The following is a 12,076-nucleotide window of genomic DNA, read 5'->3' on the forward strand; positions in this document are numbered from 1 at the left end:
ACGGCGAGTTGAGTTAATGCCAAAGAGCTCCATTTTGGTCTCATCTGACCACAACACTTTCACCCAGTTGTCCTCTGAATCATTCAGATATTCATTGGCAAACTTCAGACGGGCATATATATGTGCTTTCTTGAGCAGGGGGACCTTGCGGGCGCTGCAGGATTTCAGTCCTTCACGGCGCAGTGTGTTACCAATTGTTTTCTTGGTGACTATGGTCCCAGCTGCCTTGAGATCATTGACAAGATCCTCCCGTGTAGTTCTGGGCTGATTCCTTACCGTTCTCATGATCATTGCAACTCCACGAGGTGAGATCTTGCATGGAGCCCCAGACCGAGGGAGATTTACAGTTCTGTTGTGTTTCCTCCATTTGCGAATAATCCCACCAACTGTTGTCACCTTCTCACCAAGCTGCTTGGCAATGGTCTTGTAGCCCATTCCAGCCTTGTGTAGGTCTACAATCTTGTCCCTGACATCCTTGGAGAACTGTTTGGTCTTGGCCATGGTGGAGAGTTTGGAATCTGATTGATTACTTCTGTGGACAGGTGTCTTTTATACAGGTAAGCTGAGATTAGGAGCACTCCATTTAAGAGTGTGCTCCTAATCGCAGCTCGTTACCTGTATAAAAGACACCTGGGAGCCAGAAATCTTTCTGATTGAGAGGGGGTCAAATACTTATTTCCCTCATTAAAATGCAAATCAATTTATAACATTTTTGACATGTGGTTTTCTGGATTTTTTTGTTATTCTGTCTCTCACTGTTCAAATAAACCTACCATTAAAATTATAGATTGATAATTTCTTTGTCACTAGGCAAACGTACAAAATCAGCAGGGGATTAAATAGTTTTTTCCCTCACTGTAAGTTACAATTGGTCATATTAATCTGAGAATATATGCAGTGATTATTGCTTGGGTTATTCACAGTTAACACACAATGTTGTGGGTTTACTCGACAACACACCGGTGTACTGAAGTAGTAGAAATTGGCACGTTTTGTTTACGTGACAAACCGAAAACCGGCCGGTTTAACGACACATTTAATGCCACTGCAGTTGCATCTTCAACTGGGTCTCAAAATTTAAAAAGGCAAATAATGCAGCCGTGCAATCGCCTGCTTACGCCACTGTAGGTTATTCCAGCGAACTCTTCCACACTGACCAGACAGGGACAAGCACCTCCGCTTTAGCTCACCACACGTGACCTGTCGATCGACTTCACTGTGATGTGCCGACTTACGCTGCTTAGTGGACAGGGCGGAGGGGTTACAGAAACATGCACATTTATTTCGGCCGCCGCGCCGGGATATTGAACCGACGGCGATCTCTGAATTGCAAGGCCAGCATGCTGACCATCCCCCCCCACTGTGGCAGAGGGAAAAAAAACATTCAAGTTATCCCATGAACAAATAACCGTTTGGCAGTGTTTTGTCTTTCCTGGTGGTCCAGAGCCACTGGTGGGAGAATTCCACATTCCAAAGAGAGGACAACCAATTTTGACTTCCTACTTGGTGTTGAAACAAGTCAGGTGCCTATTTTGGCGACCTCAAAAGGATGATGGGGCTGAGCCAAATTCCTGCCAGAAGCCCCATGACCTCAGATGAGAGAACGTTGGTGCCAGACGGACCCACACACACGGCCCTACCTCAGTGCGTACGCCTGCTAGAGTGACGGACGCCAAGTTGGGCAGCTCCTCTCACGTTGCCATTGAAGATTCCAGAGCAGATTTTGAGAGTGCAGCGCAAATACATGTTTTCCCACCTGGGGCCACAAGCACTGAATGAGCAACCTGGCCAATGGCCCAACATGGCAATGATAAATTCTCCACAATCTGGGCTTGTTTACACCTTTTGTACGACGCCTATTGATGTTGAACACAATTCAGTGTAAATAATTAAGAATGTGCAGTATCTGGGTCTCTCGTTTTATCGCAGACTTATTTGTACCTTTAAAATATCCAGCGCTGCGGCCGATTTGATCAAGTTCACCTGACGTCGTCGTTGTTTTTTGTTTGTTTTACAACTAATGAAATATTTTTTTGATCGAGTTCAAAAATCGATATTGCTTGAAAAGACGGCCACACGTATAATAATAATAAACTGGCTCAGCAAACGTGTCCAAGTGAGAGGATTGTAAAGTTATCGTAAAGCACAGAGAGGGATTGCTCGTGTGCCGTGGACGCGGGGCGCGCCAGGCCAGCGCGTAACCAGCGGACGGTCGTGTGGGGTGTGTGTGTGTATGTGTGGGGGTGTGTGTGTGTGTGTGGTGTGTAGTGTGTGTAGTGTGTGTATGTGTGGGGGTGTGTGTGTGTGTGTGGTGTGTGTGTGTGTGGTCTGTGTGTGTGTGTGTATGTGTGTGGGGTGTGTGTGTGTGGTGTGGTGTGTGGGTGGGGTGTGTGGGGTGTGTATGGGGTGTGTGGTGTGTGGGGGTGTGTGTGGGGGTGTGTGTGGGCGGTGTGTGTCGCTGTGTGGGGGTGGGTGTGTGTGTCGAGTGTGTGTGGCGGTGGGTGTGTGTGTGGAGTGTGTGTGGCGGTGGGTGTGTGTGTGGGAGGTGTGTGTGGGGGTGTGTGTGTGGGGGGTGGGGGTGTGTGTGGGGGGTGTGTGTGGTGGGTGGGTGTGGGGGGTGGGTGTGTGTGGGGAGTGGGTGGGTGTGTGTGTGTGGGTGTGTAGGGTGTGTGTGTGTGGGGGTTTGTGTGTTGGTATGGGGGGTGGTTGGGTGTGTGTGTATGGTGGGTGGGTGTGTGTGGGGGGGGTGGGTGTGTATGTGTGGGTGGGTGTGGGGTGGGTGTAGGTGGGTGTGGGGTGTGTGTGGGGTGGGTGTGGGTGGGTGTGCGGTGTATGTGTGGGTTTTGTGTGGGGGTGGGTTGTGTGTGGGGGGGGGTGTGTGGGGGGGTGGGTGTGTGTGGGGGGTGGGTGTGTGTGGGGGGGGTGGGTGCGTGTGGGGGGTGGGTGTGGGGGGGGGTGTGGTGTGTGTGGGGGGTGTGTGTGGGTGGGGTGTGGGGTGGGTGTGTGTGGTGGGTGGGTGTGGGGGTGGGCGTGACATTGGGACCCGAGGGAGAGAGAAAACCAACACGGCAACATCAGAGTACCATTTACAAACAGAGGTTATTTGACGAATGACATTCACACTGGAGTCACACAAGCAACACCTGATTTGTAATTCTCATTTTACTCCGTTATTTTACAAAGCAGAATGCATCCACGAATCACTAATCCACTGAGTTCGGAATGCATGTATGTTGAACTTCTTTCGCACCGTACGTAGCCAACAGCCTTTCTCGCGACAGCATTCTTAACGATGTCGCACGCATTCGGCCACTTGCGCGGTGGGTGTCGACGACGTTTCACCACCGAAGCGTCTGGTGACTGCGTCGGCAGATCGTCCCGCCAGCGGTACGGGTTCACAACCTTCTAAGTCGTTAGCAGCGGCAAAATCGTTATCGGAAAAAGAGCTCCTCCGAGAACTAAAACGGTGACTCCAGTCGTCTCATACTGGGCGGTCTTACGCTTGCTTATAATACGGCGGCCGGTGTCGGCCTGCTTATATGAGCTTGCGGCAGTTCTTATCAACATTTCTACAGCGTGGGCCAATCTATCCAGGAACTAACCGCCCTTGACTTCCCAAAGAGTTGTACAGTATTTCTTTGATGAACCCCAGAGGGATGTTGGGCTGTGCCAACCAAAGACTCAAGAGTCCAGGTTATGAAGTCGCACCACAGACAACATTGGTGATGGCACACACCCACCACAGCTCTTCCGCTTGTCGTGAAGTCACCACCTGACCTCCCGGGGTCACGGTCTCGTCAGCACCACCGTCTGGCTCTGCCCCCCCCCCCCCCCCCCACGGTCGCTGACCTCTGGGTGCCACTTGGACATCTGCCCTCCTCCAATCTAAATCTATCCCACCCATTACAACCTCATTTATTTCCTGAATACATCTGCAATGGCGTTTATTGCCATTCCAATCTGAACTTCCACGTCATTTACTTTATCCCATTACATACCTGTCAACCCGTACAGTTTACCCCGTATTCTTGTACAGGGAAATTGGGTTTTCAGGCCAATACGGCATACAGCCGTTTCAAAACGGGCACAATTTTTTTTGTCAATTTAATTGTGTTTCTCCCTTGTGATGGGACTTTTTTAGGATGAACGTTGAGATTTATAAGGGCACGGGGTGACCAATACGGTCTGAATTGGTCTGTAATAAGGTAGGCACTGATAAGGTATACCATTATGACAATTTTACTATTTTTCACACGTGCATTCAAATTATTTTCGACTTGTTTTGTTAAATCCAGCCCCTTTGGCAAACAGTCAAACAGATATTGCCCTAACCACTTCAAGTTGACCTCTACCCTTTCAAAGTAGTTTATGTAGTCGATATTGCGGTGCATCGTGACTTTCTCCTCATAACTCGATGCACTGGAAATGACGGTGGTTGTTGACGAGTCGCTATATCTCTCTCAAGCATTTGTAACTAAGCTTTCTATTTTACCAGGTAAGGCCCACTGAGCTATACAGCTCTTTTTAAGAAGCGGCCTGGCCACAAATGATACCTCAACGAAGTGGCTTATCACGTGGACATTTATAGCAGCCAAATAACCCTGAACGCGTGATGTTGATTCTAAATATGGAGGGTGGAACTGGAGGACCCGGAGAAAAATGTCCTGCGACCACGGGAACAACATTGGTAGATGCCCACTGCAAGCTCGTCATCTGCCTTTGATTCATGAACAAAGAAAGAAAAATGGAGATCGTTTGGGCACCTGGTGAGGATGCCCCCAGGTAGAGCCCCCTGGAACTCTACCGGGCAGAACGTTCCACCGAGTGAAGACCCCGGGGCCGGCCCAGGACACGCTGGCGGGACTATGTCGCTCAGCTGGACTGGGAACGCCTGGAAATTCTTCTGTCGCCAGGCAAAGGGAGGTCTGGACCGTCACTACTCAACATGCTGCCGCCGCAACCCTCACCAGGACAAGCGGACTGAGAAACGAACGAACTTCCTTTTGCACTTACTAGGCACGGCTTGGTACCGTGTTTTGGTTGCTTCTAATTTCTGTGAGGAGCACAGTTTGTGTTGAGTTCATCTTTCTCATATGTAAGAACTGGCCCTTTGGGGTCTGGGTGCACAACACCGGGAGTGAGTGATCATCGGTGCACAACACCGACAGGAGTAAGAATCGGTATGATGTGTGTGCCACACCTCCAAGACTCGCTCACACCTGCAGCCCCACCCACGCAACTTAAAAGAGCTGCAACTTCTATGGCAGAGGCGAGAAGTTGGGGCACATTGACAAACATTTACAACCACGGCGATCAGCCGCTGTGGAAGAAAACGCAATTCAACTCGAGCGTTACGAGACGGTTGCCCGTGGCGGGAGTAATAACCTTTCTGACCGAGCGGAGAACAGCTGCCCTTTAAGAGGCCAGATAAGAAGGCATCTTCCAGTGCATGCGGGGAATACTCGTGAGGTTTTTTTGTTATGTAATCTGAAAGTTTGGAAAAGTTCGTGGGGGAACACGGCATTAGAGATGCGGTAACAGTCAAGGATCACGCGATCGGCAACGGCAGTCAAACGCAATAAATAATGCCAAAAAACCCATGGCCATACGTTTCGGCGAATGTGACTGACTGACACGAGGGGCCACAAGGCACTTCTTGAGGACCTGCGGCAACAATAGCACCCGTGTTCTATCAATAGCTGGATGAAGGCCTCCCCTGCACCATCACCATCCCTCGTGGTTCTGAAGTCCACCTCACTCCTGCACGTCATCTCAATTTATCTGACGACTTAAAAAAGTGTTTTGCGCCATACAACATCTTTTCGTGCCACTGTACATAACTTTTGGAGTGAATGTTTGTTGTGCATGCACACACATGCATACAGACAGATGCTGTTAAAGATCACATATTGTAGAAGCAAGCGCTATTAGCGAGTAGCAGCGCCTATGAAGGCCGGCACGACGCACGAGGTGGTGGGTGCCCAGCCCCACGCCGGACTGCCTTTGTCTTCCTAGTGACGATCATTTGACGCTGAGTTGACCGAGGGGAGGCCCAGGATCGGTTCAAATAATCGTCAATGGCGTTGGCCATGAGCGGGAACCGAACTCGGGTCGCCGGGTTCGTAGCTCAGTGCGCTAGCCACTGCGTTACCGCTCCCCACATAATCATACTATTCACACATACTCATATGTACACTACACTGCACCACTATACTACCAACACCAATATACACCACCACCACCACCACACTACACCACAATACTACCACTATACTACACCACTATTATCACACGACACATTACACACCAACACACTACACCACAAAACTACACACCACCACACTACACCACAATACTACCACTATACTACACCACTATTATCACACGACACGACAACATTACACACCAACACACTACACCACAAAACTACACACCACCACACTACACGGCTACACGAACATACACCACACAATAACCTCGACACTACATTGCACCACTGCATTGTTTCCCTGAAGCACTTCTTCAATTTCACCACACGTTGGTAAAATGCGAAGACAACTTGAACATCTTTCTCTCCGGGAATACCATCCTGTTATTACATTTCTTTTTTTTTGCAGACAGAATCCAAAAATACAACCCATTTACACATATCGACCAGCGACAGGAAGATTGCATGAAGAAAATACAAACATGTCTATTGATAGGGGAGCCAGGCAAGGTGGCACACTTTCCCCAAAGTTATTCGCAACAGCATTAGACAACAAATCGGATTGGAGAAACAAAAAAAGGGGTAAATACGTCCGTTCGTTTCTCAAGTCCGCTTGTCCTGGTGGGGGTCACGGCCACGACCCACGACCCCCGCGACCCGCGCGCGTAATTCTGAACGGATGAAAACTTGACCCGTCTCGCATTCGCCGCCGACGGAGTCGTTACGATGTCGACCGGGAATGAAGCGCAGGGAATGTTGGGAGCACTGCAAGTTTGTCTCCGAGTAAATACGAGAAGGGCACAGGTCACGGAATACAATGACATTTTTTTTTTAACCTTAACCCACTTTACATATGTACAGGCAGTCCTTGAATTATGAACACCCGACTTGCGAAAGCCAGCACTTAGGAACCAGCTTCCGTGAAATATTTTTAAAAAATGACATCGACTGAAAACGCGAACCCGCACATGCAAACTGAACCGCGGAACTATTTTGTTCAGCGGAGCGATCCTCCGCAAGATGTAATGAGTCGGCCTCGGCTGGGAGTGAGTGTTTTTGTATGTGCGCACGTGCAGTGTTACATGCAAATGTTCAATATTTATTTTGAATTATGAGTTTAATGCTTCCATTTTTTGCTGAACCGTAAGACATTTCACAACACTGACCATATGGGCCTTGTTATTGTATTATTGTGTTCCAACTTATTGTGTTCCAACTGATTGTGTTCCAACCTACAGACCGTTCGACTCACGAACGGGTCGCAGGAAGGAATTCGGTTCGTAAGGCGAGAACTGCCCGTACAAAGCGTAGACGAAGGCGCAGTCCTGCAACTTCTGACTCACTCCCCTGCGACTGGAGCGGCCTCCACTGGAGGGCGCTCTGGAGCTTCCCCATCTGGGCGGCCTGCACGAACATCGGTTAGTGCGGTACTCGTCACTGATTGGCACGTTTTGTTTACGTGACAAAACCCCTTACTGATTGGCTGTGTCGGGTGGTGGTGGGTTTAACGACACATTTATATTTACGCGATCTAACCGCCCCAGCTAAAAAAAAACTTTATTGTGGACAATTTTGGTCGCGAAAGCGTGCGTGTTAAACTGACCTTCATTGACCCTTCATTGAAGTTTTATTTTGTTGACAGTTCTCACATTAGCTTTCTTTAAGTCCGACTCTCTTACACTTGCATGCTGTACTATTTCTCCTTTAGCCATGTCAAAATTGACAATGAGGTGGTTTGCATGGCCTTCTACGATCGTCGTGAACAGATTTACACGAATGTTCGGAGGCCAATTGTAAGCCTTAAAATCACATTTGTCTCTCTTTCCGAACGGAATAAAATAGTTTGGAATAGTTCCACGATTGCAGAATTACATTAATGTATAAACGTTTGAGGAAATACGTCCGATCGTTTAGTTTCAAAAGCTGGTGGCGCTGTCTTCCAAGGCAAGCAGTTATTTCATAATGAAGCAACTAATGGACAATCGAGGCTAACCAACTACATGAGCAACCTGGATTTCTACAAACGTCTCTTCTACGATTGATTACATACACTCCAGCAATCAAATCGTTGAAAGGACACGGGGATTTTACCCACTGTTGTACATCGCTTTTCGTAGATTACGAAAAAGGCATTTGATTCGGTGCAATCGGATGCAATAAGCTCTCACGAACCAAGGCATTCACAAAAAAATATGGAAATTATCACTACCATGTATCAGGATGGACCAGCTCCACTCAGATTGTTGTGGATTTACTCTCCAAAACACCAGTGTGCTGTAGTAGCAACGAATTGCCATGTTCTGTTCAGGTGACAAACGTTACTAATTTGTTGTCTCGGGTGGTGGTGGGTTGAACGACATATCTATATTTACACGATCTAACCCCAAAAAAACCCTGTATTATGAAAGTAAAACAATACAATTCATGAGTCGGACAACAAAAAACTCTTGCCAAGACTTTACAGCAACTGTAGTAGATGCTTTCCAAAGATTGAATTGAGAAATAAAGGAATAAACATAAACGGAGACAGGAATTCAAATTCGTAACTGACGAGAAACTCTATCCCAACAGAATTCACCATCTCAGATTTGCCAACAGCGTAGTTATATTCGCAACCAATGGAAAATAACTTTAAGAAATTACTGAAAAACGTAATAGAGAAGGCTGCAAAGTTGGCCTCACGATAAATCTGAGAGAAACAAAGGTCACGTACAAAAAGTTTGCTAAATTATTTCGAGAGGGATGCAAGTGAGAACATCATCAACGTACGCTTACCTTGGGCACTTCTGAACTGTCACAGGATGCCCATGAAATAGGGCCTCGCGACTCTGAGTCTTTCCTGCTTTAATAAATCAAATCTATCTATCAATTTAAGATGAATCAGGATCAAAATAATGACAGAGAGGCACAAGAGAGCAGGATGGATTACTTTTGGAAAACTGAATTTGACCATGAAAATCGAAATCCTACTATGCCGAAGAACGTACTTCAGTCGGTGCATATTACCCACTATGAGACACGGATTGGAAATATTTACACTGCCAGAGGAAATGGAACCAACGTTGACAGGTATCCAAAGAAGTGTGGGGTGATGCGTGCTTAAAATGAAACTAAAAGAGATACACACAGATCAGGCAATACAGATTCGAGACATAACACACCGTACGTAGCCAACCGTGCTCATCGGAGATGCGAACATGGAGAAAGTAAGAGGTTTTTTTGGGTCAAATCGCGTAAATATATAAATGTGTCGTTAAAACCTGCCACCACCTGACACAGCCAACTAGTAAGGGTTGTCACGAAAACAGAACATGGCAATTCGTCACTAGTACAGCACACCGGTGTGTTGGAGAGCCAAGCCACAACATTTACCATCTGAGTACGGCGTTTCACCAGTAGTTACAACTAGCTTCATCAGGCGACAGCCAGATTTGTTCTTGCGCCACGTGGGGGGGGGGAGGATTACTGAGGCAACGTACATTATGCATGTGCATTATACGAGCCCTTTGAACTTGTCCTTCCTGTCTATTGTGTGTATTAAAATAGCCGTACCAATGGTAATCTCTATTGAAGTATGCTGCCCTTTATAGGCATGCATTTAAACAATGTATTATTTTATGATTCGCTTCCACGCAGCACTAAGGTGGTAGCTATCCGAACGGTTAAAGTTATTTTTTATTACTTTTAATTTCGATAGATTATCTAATTAGTCTTGGCCAGTAGTAGCTAGTTTTGCAAAGAACTTCAACATTATCCAAATCAAATTTTTATTTAAAGCTTTCGTGACTGCAGGGATTCATATTCTTGGTTCTTTCGGTAAAGTCACGTAGAAGGAAAACAATAAAATAATAAAAATATAAAACAATAAAATTCTCACGACGTTTCGACTGCAACACAAGCAATCCTCATCAGGTGTGAAAACCACAGCAAGAAAATCAATTGCGTGTCCTTGTTGGCACGTGTGTTCTGCTACTGCTGACAGTTGTATTTGGGATAATTGAATATTTCTCTGATGTTCTTTTAGTCTCGTGCTGATCATTCGTCCTGTTTGCCCAACATAACATTTACCACACGTGTAGTTAATCCTGTACACACCTTCTGTTGATAGCCTCCTCATGTTTAGATGTGGCCAAGACACGCCTGCAACACTCCAGAAAATAACCATTACGTTGTTTATTTTTTTAGTCCACACTTTTCTCTCGTCAACAAGGCAACCTGGATGATGATTATGCTGATGGAATCTTTACATACACAGCGGCACACAAACAGCAGCCTCAGTACTGAACCAATAGCCAGTAGTTGTGTGGATATAATATAATTTCCTACAGTAGTTCATTTGAGTTAAACGTATCTTAAATAGGGTTTGCAAAAAGAGCACACTACTCCATAAAATGTGACGGCACAAATTTTGTATAATGCAAATTACGGATCACAGTTATAGTTCAATAGTTAATGTTAACTAAACCATGAACCGAGATGAACCATGAACCATCACATGAACTCCGGTCATCTTCGGAGCAGCGACTTTTGGATAGACATCAAACAAAGACGGCCATTGTATCGTGCGCTTTCTAGAACTCTATTCTATCCGGTACTAGGAAGTCACGGGAGCGATGCACTTTTAAATAATCTAGATTGCAAACACATCTCTTTCGACTGCTTTTTGTGTATACTTTGTTTTCCTTCCTTTGGGGCCGTCCATAAATGACGTCACGCACCGAGGGAGGAGGTCAGACATTTGTGACGATGTGTGACGGGGGGGGAGGGGGGGTTTGAGAAATGTGACGTCACATCAAAATGCGCAACTTTAAATAAATGTTAATTAAATAGAATTGTTATAACACTCATTTTTATTAATTTTCACGATTAACTATTTCTATAGGAGAATGGCGAAGCATACATTTTGTAAATTATTTGAATGATTGTTATTAAACATTTTTATTTTAATGATTCTACCAGGGCTTTTCATTCTATGGAATGAATATGTGATTGTTATAATTGTACTCTCCATTTTTTTTCGTTCTACTACAAAGTTTCAAGTATTTTTTATCGTTATAATTACTTTTAATATTTTTTAATTATAAGAGAATTTCAATATAATATGAACATCTGCAGTTTTAGTTAGACGTTGAATATTTTCAAGTTAATTTTATGCTAAATTTCAGCTTTCCAACGCCTCCTTTTTAATACATGTTTTCTCTTACAACATCAGAGTGCAGCGCCATATTAAATACACACTACAATGACAATAGTTTAAAGTGATTTGAAGCATGCTTTATTTTCAAAATGGAAATATGGTTTGGCGGGGGGGGGGGGGCAGAGCTTTGTGACGTCATATTTGAGGGGGATCTGACTTTTTGTGACACCGTGAGACGAGGGGGAGGGGGTCAAAAATCGGCCAAAATCGCCTGACGTCATTTAAGGATGGCCCCTTTGCGCGGTTGGCAACATAATGCGCGAAAGAAGTTCAACGTGCATGCATACATCATAGCATGCATACATCATAACATGCATACATCATAGCATGCATACATCATGGCATGCATGCATCATGGCATGCATGCATCATGGCATGCATACATCATAGCATGCATCCATCATAGCCACCGGAAAACATTCCCTCATTGCAGGACCTCGAGAGTGCGACTGTGGCCGTGCTGGCGAGGCAGCAGTTCCTGTCACGGAGACTCGGGGCGTTTTGGCCGGGCGCTGCCTCTGGCACAATGCCCGGTACGGCTCCCAACCGTGGTGGAAACGCGGCAGGGGGCGGTCGCGCTAACGAGGCACCTCCACGTGTGGGGAACCGAGACAGGCCTCGAGGGAGGGTCGGTAGGTGGTGTGGAAACGGAGACTGCGTGAAGCCCTCAC

The 12,076-nt window shown here is 46.3% G+C and overlaps 1 long non-coding RNA gene across 1 annotated transcript in view; it reads right to left on the minus strand.

Moving 5' to 3' along the window:
• Positions 1–3,147: 3,147 nt before the first annotated feature.
• The window catches only part of LOC142925387 (uncharacterized), a 133,577-nt gene continuing 124,648 nt past the window's right edge, over positions 3,148–12,076 (minus strand). Inside the window, exon 2 of the long non-coding RNA XR_012942370.1 lies at positions 3,148–10,348. This is a non-coding gene — a long non-coding RNA (uncharacterized LOC142925387). The remainder of the gene's footprint in view (positions 10,349–12,076) is intronic.

The sequence above is a fragment of the Petromyzon marinus genome, chromosome 20 (genome assembly GCF_048934315.1).
Source record: "Petromyzon marinus isolate PM22_M1 ecotype Great Lakes invasive population chromosome 20, UKy_Petmar_22M1.pri1.0, whole genome shotgun sequence".
In the NCBI taxonomy this organism is placed as follows: Eukaryota; Metazoa; Chordata; class Hyperoartia; order Petromyzontiformes; family Petromyzontidae; genus Petromyzon; species Petromyzon marinus.